Here is a 13,556-nt window from a genome sequence, read left to right as displayed (position 1 = left end):
ATGCAAGGAATGAAGAATTTGACATCATTTATTGTTGGTCAAAACCTCAACAAATTAATGTAAATCCTTGCTTTAGGTATGCATGCATCTCCCTTGTGATGTTAATAGACCTCTTGTTGCATTTCCAATTTTTTATCCCTCTTTTGTTCCTCGTGTTACTAAAATAAAATGAAATCAAATCTAAGAATGAGTTTCTTAGATTATCAAAGGGACTTTATCCATTTCCAATACATGTTGTATATGCCAAGCATGGTGTCATTTTATCAATCCCGTCTCTTATATTATTAAACCTTATTTGTCATTTTATATATATGTTGACAGTGATTATGACTATAGTCAGTTTGGTATAGTGAAGGCTTTCTTTTGAGAGGGGGACTCTTGATAAAATATGCTCTCCTCCACTAGCTATAACTTCTCCACTATCTTATAGCCCCATTGCATCTCTGGGGTCCACAAGGAAGAAGAGTACCCAAGGAGTAGGCTAGGAGGTAAACCGATGATTCACTAACATTTGGTCAGAACACATCAACATTCACACATGTATGTGGATGATGGCAAGGGAGCGCAAGCAACAGCAAATCTGAGAACCGAAACTCCACTCCTTGGTGAATGGTACATTGTGTATTAATAATTTTTGTTATATGATTAATGATGTATTTATAATGACCAGAATGTAATGTGAATGTCATGATGATTGAATTTCAAAATATGACTATTGATGTATGTACCTCAAATTTATGTGTTTTCAATATTGATGAAATTTTATAATGGTCGTGGCTAACAAATGACTAGTTGATTAAAATGTTTATTTACTTATTATTATAGTATTGTAACTTAAATAGGAATTTCTCCCTATACCTAGTAACCTGATTTCTACTCTGATTAGTAAAAAAAATGGCATCAGAGGGAGTGTCCCCACACTTGGTATCAGAGTCATAGATCTAGGACCTATGGACCCATAAAAATTAATTTTCATCAGTGTCGTGATGCTCCCATTAAACTATTGTTATAATACATATATTGAACTAATATTTGATATCTAATTTAAATAATATACATTATTGTTGTAAATCACGACCAATCATAAGAAAGTATCACAAGTGAAATCCCTATAAGAAAGGTCAAACAATTAACCTCTTTTATTTACATCATGAAATATTCTCAAAATTTATTAATCCAAATAAATTTCAACTAAGGAAAAACAAATGATCAACATAAAGAAACCATACATAAATTTCAATAACATTGGTGATTGTGCAACTTTGCACCCAGCATCAATTTGCACTACATTTTTTTCCTTCACCCTTTTCCTTCTTACAAATCTTATCTATGCCTTGGCTTTGGCTTCCACTCGAGATTGATTCAAAGTGGAGAATTGAGAATTATTTATGCATCTACTAATCTTCATCTATATATACATAACATAAAGAAAAAGTTTATTGCAATTATTGAAATATTATATGTTTATTAATAAATTTAAATATGAAATTTTGATAGGGTCATTTCTCTAATTAACCTCATTATTGGACTTTTTTCAGTAGATCATACTTCCAATGCTATTTTCTCTTGAGCATGAGATATAAAATATTGTTTCCCCCCTTTCACTGGGTTATCGGCTAAGATATCCTTAACCCTCCTTTCCTCTAATAAAGAGGAGGTTTTATTTGTTTCAAGTTATACTTTTGCTCATATTCATGTGAGTCATTTTGGTTAGCAAGGTCAATATGTCTTGGAAATGAAATAGGGACTCCCTTCACCCCCTAGGGAACTCTAAAGGAGAGACTCTTATGACAAGCTTATGGAGGAAACTTAGGGGTATAATTTGAAGGTTCATTGCATCATGAGTCTCCTTACATGGAGCATCATCATCAAGACCATCTAACAAGAGTTTATAAGGAGATGCCTAGGTATTCACCGTCATTCCTTTATATCCAATCACCAAAACAAGTAAAGGAGCTAATTCTTCCAAACACATACCTTTATCTTGAGGAGACTTCAAAATATTAGTCAACTCCCTATGATTAGCATTCTAGTTATCTTCAAATTCTTTAATACTATATTTAGGTTCTAATCCCTCCAAAGACTTTCTAAAGATTTTATCATTGCGGTATTCAAGTCAAATTTTTCAATACCAACCTCCATAGGAGAAATGCTCTTTGTGAGTGAAGGACCCTTTAAAATGTTGGAAGTAGGTGATTTTTTACCCTAACTTTTTATTGAAAGGAAATGAGAAATCTTTAGCTATATGACTTAGTTAATGGCATCTAAACATATTAAGGGGACACCATGACAATCAAGCTCCAAAATAACCATAGGTGAGCCCTTCTAAATCACCATTCCCAATACTAATCCATCTCCAAAATCAATTCCAACCATAATCTGAGTGATTGTCGTAATGTTAGTCTTAATAAAATTCATGCTTGCCTCCAAATAATGACCTAAAGAGTTTCCTATCTTTGTAAAGACTCTGGAAAACCAATATTTGATATGTAAGCTAGGTAGATTTCACCATCGATGAATGTCATCAATTGTTTCAAATTCTGCATTGAAGGAGAGAGGCCAACTTTTTAAACTGAGAAGCATCTATTTCCATAACGAAAAAGAAGGCAATGCCTTTTCTACATTCCCCCATTGAAAGAAAGGTGAAGGCCAACAAATTAATGTAAATCCTTGCTTTAGGCATGCATGCATCTCTCTTGTGATGTAAACTGACCTCTTCTTTCATTTCCAATTTTTTGTTCCTCTTTTGTTCCACGTGTTACTAAAATAAAATGAAATCAAATCTAAGAATGAGTTTCTTAGATTATTAAAGGGACTTTCTCCATTTCCAATACATGTTGTATATGCCAAGCATGGTATCATTTTATCAATCACATCTCTTCTATTATTAAACCTTATCTGTAATTTTATATATATGTTGACAATGATTATGACTATAGTCAGTTTGGTATAGTGGAGGCTTTCTTTTGAGAGGGGGACTCTTGAGCAAAGAGTGCTCTCCTCCACTGGCTATAACTTCTCCACTATCTTATAGCCCCATTGCATCTTAGGGGTCCACGAGGAAGAAGAGTACCCAAGGAGTAGGCTAGGAGGTAAACCAATGATTCATTAACATTTGGTCAGAACACATCAACATTCACACATGTACGTGGATGACAAAAAGGGAGCGCAAGCAGCAGGAAATCTGAGAACCAAAACTCCACTCCTTAGTGAACGGTACACTGTGTATTCATAATTTTTGTTATATGATTAATAATGTATTTATAATGACTCGAATGTAATGTGAATGTCATGATTATTGAATTTCATAATATGACTATTGATGTATGTACCTAAAATTTATGTGTTTTCAATATTGATGAAATTTTATAATGGTCGTGGCTAACAAATGACTAGTTGATTAGAATGTTTATTTACTTATTATTATAGTATTGTAACTTAAATAGGAATCGCTCCCTATACCTAGTAACATGTTTTCTGCTCTGATTAGTAAAAAAAATGGCATCAGAGGGAGTGTCCCCACGCTTGGTATGAGAGTCATAGATCTAGGACCTATGGACCCATAAAAATTAATTTTCATAAGTGGCATGATGCTCTCATTAAACTATTGTTATAATACATATATTGAACTAATATTTGATATCTAATTTAAATAATATACATTATTGTTGTAAATCACAATCAATCATAAGAAACTATCACAAGTGAAATCCCTATAAGAAAGGTCAAACAATTAACCTATTTTATTTACATCATGAAATATTCTCAAAATTTATTAATCCAAACCTCTTTTATTTACATTATGAAATATTCTCAAAATTTATTAATCCAAATAAATTTCAACCAGGGAAAAACAAATGATTGGCATAAAGATACCATACACAAATTTCAATATCATTGGTGATTGTGCAACTTTGCACCTAGCATCAATTTGCACTACATTTTTGGCCTTCACCCTTTTCCTTCTTACAAATCCTATCTTTGCCTTGGCTTTGGCTTCCACTTGAGATCGATTCAAAGTGGAGAAGTGAGAATTATTTATGCATCTGCTAATCTTTATCTATATAGCTCTTATCTATGTATTCATGGTCTTACTCTAGTTTATTGTATCTAGGGTTTTGTGGTGCATAAAGTATTTGACTCACAATCACTAAGTTTATCAACTTAAAGTGATTTACTCGCAATCACGAAGTTTAATTAAGTTGATAGGTATCCTCTATTTTAAAATGGTGTTTAAGAATTTTATCTTTAATAAAAAAATGTATATTTGATTTAAATTTTATAACATGAGAATATTTATAAAAATATACAAAAAAAATTATGAGTTCTATTTGGGACTTTTACTCTATTTTCCCATTACAAAAGTTCAATATTACATAAATTAAATAGCACATTATTATTTTAATCATTGGTAACAATTTTTATGAGCCCTTTAATTTATATAACTATACTAATTATTATGAGTAATCCTATTTTATCATCCACCATGTTGCCAACTATCACACTCCTCTACAGATCCTTGATTATGCTACATTCTCTTTGCCTTCACCGTTAATTTGATGTTCATAACCCTTGCATTATGTACATGTTCATAACCCTTGCATTATGTACGTTTACATTCCTGCTAAAGAATAATGTTTATAGTACTCTTATTTCTAAAAAAAATTGTTCAAATACATAGTATTATGTTGTTGTCAACCCTGGTTTATTTCCACAATGCTTGCAATACCTAATTTATCTCTGCGAAATAATGTATTTGGGGTAACATTTATAATGGGTTGAATTGATGTTTAAATTTTATTTTAATAACCATTAATTATTTGTCACGTTTTATTCCAAAAATATTTATTTTCAAATTATGATATCACTTATCTATTTGACATCACATTTTGTTTGCAGCATCTATTTGGTTAATTTTTATTTAAAAAATAATAATTATATTTTCAAAGCAAGTTAACTGAAGTGAAGAGATATATCACTTTTTTATTCAGCATTAGTTTTTTCTCAGTTTATTTATCCATTAACAATTATAACATTTATAATATATACAAATTTATTATTTAAAATATTTATTTTATTTTATTTTAACTTTTAAATTTATTATTTAAAATATAATATTTTATATGAAAAAATAAATGAGTTGTAAAGTTTTGATACATTTTGTCTGTAAATTCTGTTATATTAACTTTTTTTTTTCAAAATGTAATTTATAAATAAATCCTAATATTAAAATCTTATTCCATGGATGATTCAGATTTACTGAGTGCAATTTACAAAAAAAAATATGACCTTTTCACTTTTCAGCGTAAGTGTAATATACTTTGATTCATATATTTTATTAATATATTTTTATCTATATTATATTTTATCAATATATTTTTATTAATGTATTTTATTTTATTTTGTATCTTTTTCAACATTGTTTAATTATTTTATGTTTTGGAGATTTTGGTTTGAATTTGAGGAAATAAATTTTGGTAAGTTTTTGAATGCATCAATTACTAGGGTATAAATTTGATGGTTAAGTAAATTCTTGATCATGGGTTTCCTTTTAAAAGTGTCCTTCACATGGCTTTTGATTTTTAATTTTACCCATCATTTAAATATCATTATTAGTTGCTTTTGTTAGTAAGTTCAATAGTAGGGACTTAACTTGCAAGGAATATTCTAGAATACTCAATAGTATACACAAATCAATGGTTGAGATTTATCTCAAAAGTAGTTATGCTCTTTTAACCATTTTAATTAAATTGATTAATTAAAAAAAATGGCATATGAAGTGAGTTGTGATTTTTTGGACATGTGGTATTGATAAGGCATGGTATTGTCCAATGGGATTGTAACAAAACCTATTTATAGATTAAGATTCTCCAATGTAAAGTGCAGGTAAATCTCCATGATTAAGAATCTTATTCCATATTTTTTTAAATGTATGTATGTTTAACTTATATATTAATTATTTTTATAAATAATAATAATATTTAAAATAATGATAATTTGTTTAGTTTTTATTATTTTTTACTTCTAGCAACATGAGATGCATATGAAGTAATTGTTTTGATTCTTATTATGGATTGTTGCAAATATGCTTTTACCATCCATCTCTCTCTCTCTCTCTCTCTCTCTCTCTCTCTCTCTCTCTCTTCCTTCCTCCCTCTCTCTTGCATGATCTCTCTCTCACCTTCTCTCCCCACTCTCTCCCAACTCATCTCTATCTCATGATCCTTCCCCTTCAATTTATCTCCCCATCTGCTTCCTCTCCTTGTCTCTTTATCCCCCCACCTCTCTCTCCTTCACTCTATCCTTTTCTCTTAATCCTTCCATCTCTCTCTCCCCCTCTCTTCTACATGGTCTCGATATCTTTCTCTCCCCATAATTTCTCTCAGTCTCCCCTTCTTATGCTCTTTCTCTATCTCCCATTCCCTATCTCTGAAACCGTCTCTATTTTCCCATCACTCCCTCTCTCTCTCTCTCCCCCTCTCTCCCCCCTCTCCATGTCCATCTTTGTCTCAAAAATTCTCATGCTCTTCCCTCTTCTCTCTCGCCCCTCCCTCTCTCTCTCTCTCATGCTCCCTTTATTTCTCTCCATCGCCATGCTCCCTCTCCCCCCCCCATTCTCTCACTCCCTCCCTTGTGCTCTCCCTCAAACCCTCCCTATTTCCCCCCTCTTTCTACCTCCACCTCTCTCTCTCTCTCATGCCCTCTCTCTCTCCATCGTTGTTTCCCTCCCTTCCTCTCTCACCCTCCCTATCTCCTTCCCTCTTTCTTTCTCTCTCTCCATCTCCTACTTGCTCTCTCTCCCCTCTCCCTCCCTCTCACCCTTGCCCTCTCTCTCTCTCTCTCACTCTCATCCCCCCTTACCCTCTCTCTCTCTCTCTCTCTCTCACACACACACACACACTCCCCCACCTTTAGCTCTCTATCCCTATCTCTCTTTCCCTCCTACTCTCTATCTCTCTCCCCCCTCACTCTAAACCTCCCTCTCTCTTCCCCTATTCCTCTCTGCCTCTCTCTTTCTCTCTCTCCCCCCACCTTTCTCTCCCTTACTCTCCCTCTCCCTCGCTCTCTATCTCTCTCAAATTAAATCTATCTCTCCCTCTCCCCAACTTAACTCTCTCTCACACACTCACACACTTTCCCTCACCCCCACTCTCTCATTCCTTTTCCCTCCCTCTCTCTCCCCTTCCCTTCCTCCTCCTCCATCTCTCCCTCCCTCTCCTCCTTTCATGAACTACCTCCCTCCCTCCTGCACTCTCTCCCTATCTCCTCCTTTCTCCCTCCCTCCCTCCTTCCCTTTCCCACCCTCTCTTCCTCTCTCTCTCTCTCCCCCTCCCTCCCTCTTTTCCACACTCTCTCTATCTCTCTCCCTCCTACCCTTCCTCCTTCCTCCCACTACTCTCTCTCTATCTCCTCCCTCTGTTTCCCACCCTCTCTTCCTCTCTATCTCTCCTTCCCTCTCTCTCTCTCTCTCTCCCTCTCTCTTTCTCTCTCCCTCCCTCTCCCTCTTTCTCTCACTCTCTCTCCCCCTCCCTCCATATTTTCCACACTCTCTCTATCTCTCTCCCTCCCACCCTTCCTCCTTCCTCCCAATACTATCTCTCTCCCTCCTTCCTCGCCTCCCTCCCTCCTTTCTCACCTCCCTCCCTCCTCTGTCTCTCTCTCCCTCCCTCCTCGCCTCCCTCCCTCCTTTCTCACCTCCCTCCCTCCTCTGTCTCTCTCTCTCCCTCCTTCCTCACCTCCCTCCCTCCTCTGTCTCTCTCTCCCACTACCCCCTCTCCCTCCCTTCCTCTTTTTCTCTCTCCCCCTATCTCTATGTCTCTCCCTCCTCCTCCCTCTCTCCCACCCACCATTCTTCCCTCTCCCTCTCTCTCCATCCCTACCCCCTCCCTCTATCTCCCTATCTATCTCTTTCTATCCATCCCTCCTTTATATGTCTGTCTACACCCTCACTCCCTCTCTCCTCTCCTTCCACTCTACTCCCTATCTCCTTCTCTCTCCTTAACCCTTCCCCTTACATGTTAATTACATGTTAAAAAAATTGTATCAATAAAGAAAACACACATACAAGAGAAACAATATAAATATAAACATATATTAAAAACTACAATTCATACATACATATATATATATATATATATATATATATATATATATAAACATTTAATTCATTGTCATTTAAAATCAATTTATTTAAATTAATAATAAAAAACTTACAATATCAAATACATATTAAATTAGAATAACATTAAATTATAATTAAAAAAAAAAAACATATTCCAAAAACAAACAAAAAAACTTTAATTTTTTTATAATGGAATAAAATAATTACTAACATTGAAAATATATATATATATATATATATATATATATATATATATATTCACAATAAAAGATATTTATTTGAAAATCAAGATTCAAAAACAAAGTTGAGACTCTAAGCAAAAATAAATAATCTAACCAAGACAATTTAAGCATAATTTAATGTTAAAAAAAAAAAAATTAAGCAAATGATGAATGTAACAAAAGTTATGTCAAGTAGATGCATCGCCTCGTATTTTAAAACATTACTTAATTAAACTGGGTCTAGCTAATGTCTAACCGCTACTGAAACCAAATTAATAAGAAAGTGTGAGATCTATCCAGCCAATCATGAAAGGTTAAACTACTGCAATAATCCCAAACCATATATTTTGTAGATATAAATGTATACCAAACATTGAGATTAGCATAACTTATTACAAGCATTATCCACGTAAATGAGGGTTTACACATAAACGGTTGTTTGTAGCAGTAGCAATAAAGTAGGAATCATAAAAGGATAAAAATTACACCTTAGAGAGATTATAAATATACATATTGCAGGAACTGTCGAGAGTTTCATGCCAGTAAGAAACTGTAGAGGAGGGCGGTTATTGGCAACACCATGGAGAATTGAAAGGAGGACTCTCTAAATCAACCCCGAACGGAATGCATGGAAGGAGAAGGGAGAAGGCGAGAGACATTTGCTTTTGAAATTACACACAAAATGAGAGGAATATTAATGATGAAGGAGATGTGGTCGATAAAATGATACCGAGTTCGGCTTATACAACATAACATGTAATAGAAATGGAGAGGCAGTCTTTCAAATTCACTGCTCAATTTGATTTTATTTTATTTTAGAAACTCATGAAACAGATGGGTATGAAACAAAAAAACAAAAATATTGGAAACACGAGACAGAAGCATACATATGAGACAGAAGCATGATTGGTTTGGGCAGCAACTCAATTTCATCCAATAGAGGTGGTCGAGATCATAGCAGAGGTTCAATTCCATTTCCCCTTAAGGCCACCCTCCTCTTAGCCAGACTCAGACATAGGACCAACCCTCCTCCTTTGTCACATATGGACTCAAGATTCGAGATAAACTCGGACCCAGTTTCAGATGTGTGGAGCACTTCCAACAGTACACAAAAAAATGGTTTGACAACCGTGTCAAAGTGGAGATACAATATAAAGAGTTGTTCCCACAAATCACTTTTATTTCTTTTCTATCCATCAACTATATTTTTAAATTTCTTTTCTTTCTTTTTCTAAATTTTATTGCTTTTCTCTCCATCAGCTATCTTTATAAATTGTTTTTCTAACCATTATAAATTTATTTTCTTTATTTTTCTAACATTTCTTGCTTTTCTCTCCAACGGCTATCCTTAAAAATTGCTTTTCTTGCTTTTCTAACATTTCAATTTTTGGTGTGTTGAGCCTAGAGGGTTCGAAGCTAGAGTTGAGATGGTTTAACTTGGTTGAGAAAAGGACATTTGAGCTTCATCATGTTTTCTTCGTGGATGATGTTTTTCCCCAAACATGTTTCGCTTTGAATTTCAGCTCATTTGAGAGTTGTCGCATAGACATTCTCTATATGTTTAACATTACAAAGCTTTTCTAATAATACCGTTACATTCCAAACTGCTTCATTACTAGTACCCGATTAGGAAATCATCAACGGAATTGTTCTCACTTACTGTAGTTATATTTAGAGGTTACTACTCTTGAAATTGTGGTTAGTTTTGTTAATGATTCGATCCAAAATTGATTTGATTAGGATGCCTTTTTTAAAATGCAAATGGTTTGTTAATTTTAAATTATGTTGTACTGCATGTACATATTTTTGTATATAATAGAATTGTTTCAAAATGTGAGGTTCTGTAACATCAGCAGTACAGATGCAACATTTTCGCAGTAGTTGGTGGATAGAGATGTCAGACATTAGCAACACAGAAAGAGATGTTACATAACAAAGTGATGCTTCAGCAGGTTGCATTACTAGAGCACATTCCTTGCTAAGAGGGAGTGTTGATTTATGGTAGCATTGGATGTGATCAAAGTCTCAAAATTTTCAAGGAGGCTTAGATCCATGCATTCTCCAATACCCAGAAATCGTTTTGGGAAATTCCAACCGGAGACAGTTTTATTAAAATAATTAATTATTTTTAATGGGACACTACATCTAAACTTAGGAAATTAAAATAATTAATGGGTATTAATATAAACTATGGGTGTAACTTCTAAAAGAAGATGAGGATCAAGCCAAAAATGATCTAATCCATTGATTAGAAGTTAATCTGGGTCGTTGGTTGTCCAACAGAAAGATATAAGAAGAGGCTTGAGGGGCACTTGGAGAACACACAGAGGGGAGATTAGAAGTTCGATTTTCTAAAGCAGAGCAACTGTCGGAAAGATTTTCTATAGTGATATTTTTCAGTGAGGGACAGGGATAGTATTCATTAAGGATTTCTTCCTGGGCTAGACAGTACATGGTAGAGAGGACAGATCGATGTCTAGAGAGAGGCTGACGCTGGTCCACGCATTGTTGATGCAGTGGTAGCGTAGAGCCTAGAGGGAGATCAAATTCCTGTTGAGGAAATCAAGTTTCAGAAGCTGGGAGATATGGTGTGAGACTGAGAGGCTGTAAATCAAAGTTTCTGGTGAGCAGAGGGTTTGAAGGAGGAGGAGCGTAGTCCCTAGTAGAGGTGATGTAGAGACTTCGTGGGGTTGATGTAGTTATGCGCAGAAGCTGACACAGAAGGGACACAGAGCCTCTGTTCCAACGAGATCAGAGTTAGATTCTTCCAATGATAGGGTGAGAGCATCTCACTACTTATTTTGTCCAGTTTCTCTCTGTATAGGATAGCCTGTTGGGCATGCAATGAATTGTACTCATAATTGCTACTGCATAATAATAAAACCCTCAAAGCTGCTGCAGCGGTTTTCCCGCATTGGGTTTTTCCGGGGACATTTGTCCAAAAATAATTGTGTAGATGTGTTGTATCTCTTTCTTGTTTAGTTTCTTGTTTTCCTCTTATAATTTAAATGGTGTATACTGTAGTGTATTGGTTTTGATATTTATTATGGGAAATAGTAAGTAACTTGATTCAGAAATTAACAAGTAGGAGAAACTTAATAAGTTATTGCAGTAGAAATTTGGGCATCCAAATTTTCACATTCATGAGGAGTGACTTGATGGATGCAATATAGACGAGACACCTTGGAGTTGGATGGTGCTTGCAGTGATGGAGGTACCTTGTTCTGAGAACTTAGGCATGGGTTGAGTTTATGGGACTTGGCCATTTTTATGGACATGGAGATTGTTGGTCTATGACCATGGTCAACACATGGATGACACAATGAGGCAAGTGAATACTTGCCCCTTTAACAGCATTGATGGGCAACATATCGCATATGAGATGGAGTTTCTTCATGGACCTGGATATGGCACAATGAGCGTTGATTGAAGGATTGATGCATGGAGATGGGAAGAGTTCTTGATCGAGTTGAATATGTGACGAAGTGATGGAGAAACAACCAATGATGGCATGAGGAGGTGTGTTCTCATGGTTTGGATGCAAAGGTTGGATTACCTACCCAACCAGTTCGATACATGGGGGAGTTCGACGCACTGAGATGTGTTGGAGTTGAGTTTATGACAGTATCAGTTCACATGATGATGACGTGCAATGGATAGGCATGATATGAGTTGCAACCAAAGAATGTAGTCGAGTTCGATGGAGCATCCTTCCATGAGATGGGGAAGTATGGAGGATTGCAACAAGTTTTGGCTAATGAGCGTGAGATTGAGGTGTCTCACCCACATGGATTCATGAGCCTTGATGAAGGTTCATGTGATGAGGGCAGGGATTTCATGCAGTAGGGACAATTGACGTTGGAGCTAGTGGCACTTTGCGACATTTGGTCTTGGCAATGGAGTTTGCTAAGATGGTGTTGTTGAGGGCGACAACCTTTTTGAAGTGGGGGAGGACGTTAGGGCCCCGAGTTGTCACCAAATCCAATGGGCACCCATGACTGGTCATGCTCACTTGGAGAGTCGAAAAACCTAATTTTGGACCGAGTTGGGGATGGGTGCACCCGCACGAAGGCAAGGCGCCCACTTATACGACGTGGGCGAATTGGTGACGACTTGGCGAAAAGCGCACATTGAAGGGTGAGTTGAGTGGTGTAGGTACTCTATAGCATAGGGTGCACGTACAACTCAAGCAAATAGCATGCATGACTTGGAGGACCTGTGCCCACAGGTACACCTGCACAAAGGCAGTGCGCTCAAGCGAATGTGACGACGTAGCGAGAACGTGCGACATGACAGGCGGAGACAATCAAGCGAGGTCACAGTGCGGTAGCATGCAATGTGGAGTACACAGCAAGCGAGAAACTATGTGTGGGTAGTGTGTATGACGAGAAAACGATTGGAACGTCATAGTGTGGGCAACATGGCATGGTGAAGCACCCAGGCAGGGGCGCACCTGCCAAACAGGGGCACATGCCTACCCATAGGCAGGTCGGTCTAGGTGCGCGCCCATTTTCCCATAGACAGGTCGGCCCAGGGGCATTCAATACACCTTGTGGGTCGGCTCAAAAAGAAAAAGGGGCATCGACCACATAAATTAACTTGGCAAGGAGGTGTAAAAACACAAGTGAGGAGTTTGGCCAAGGAGGGCAGAAGAAATTCGACCAAGTATATCGTAGAGGCATCAGTCACACTTAGGCGAGTCTGCGATATCGTAGGAAAAATAAAATTTCGCACAAGGGCAGAAGGACGGAGCAAAGAAGGCATAGACAAGGTGGGGCTCGTCCAGCAAGGCAACACAACTGAGTAGATTGTTGGTCTTTGTTTTGGGCAGACTTTTTGGGGTTTATTTATAGGTCACACTGTGCATGCAAGGGCTAAACAATTTGAACAGAACGTGTAGGCAGGTTGCATGATTTGGGAAAAAGTTGCATGGTAGGTTGCACAACTTGGGTATAATTGAGTGGATGAGTTTGTTGGTTAAAACAGGAAACTACCATGCCACTTGTAATTGTAAAATACACTTTGGGCGAACTATTTTGGGGAGTTTCCCCCTCCTATTTTAAACTTGTGTTCATTGTTCAAAGTTTTCAATATCGAATTATTGTGTTTTTGTCATGTTTATATTGAATAGATGTTATCGCAAAATTGAATGATTGAAAGTAAGATAGATTGAATGAATGTTATTTTTGCTTCATAGTTGAAGAAGTGAACAC

Source organism: Pinus tabuliformis, chromosome 9, assembly GCF_031772625.1.
Source record: "Pinus tabuliformis cultivar Carrire ecotype Pingquan chromosome 9, CPIR1, whole genome shotgun sequence".
NCBI lineage: Eukaryota > Viridiplantae > Streptophyta > Pinopsida > Pinales > Pinaceae > Pinus > Pinus tabuliformis.
Note: the sequence above shows the minus strand (reverse complement) of the source record.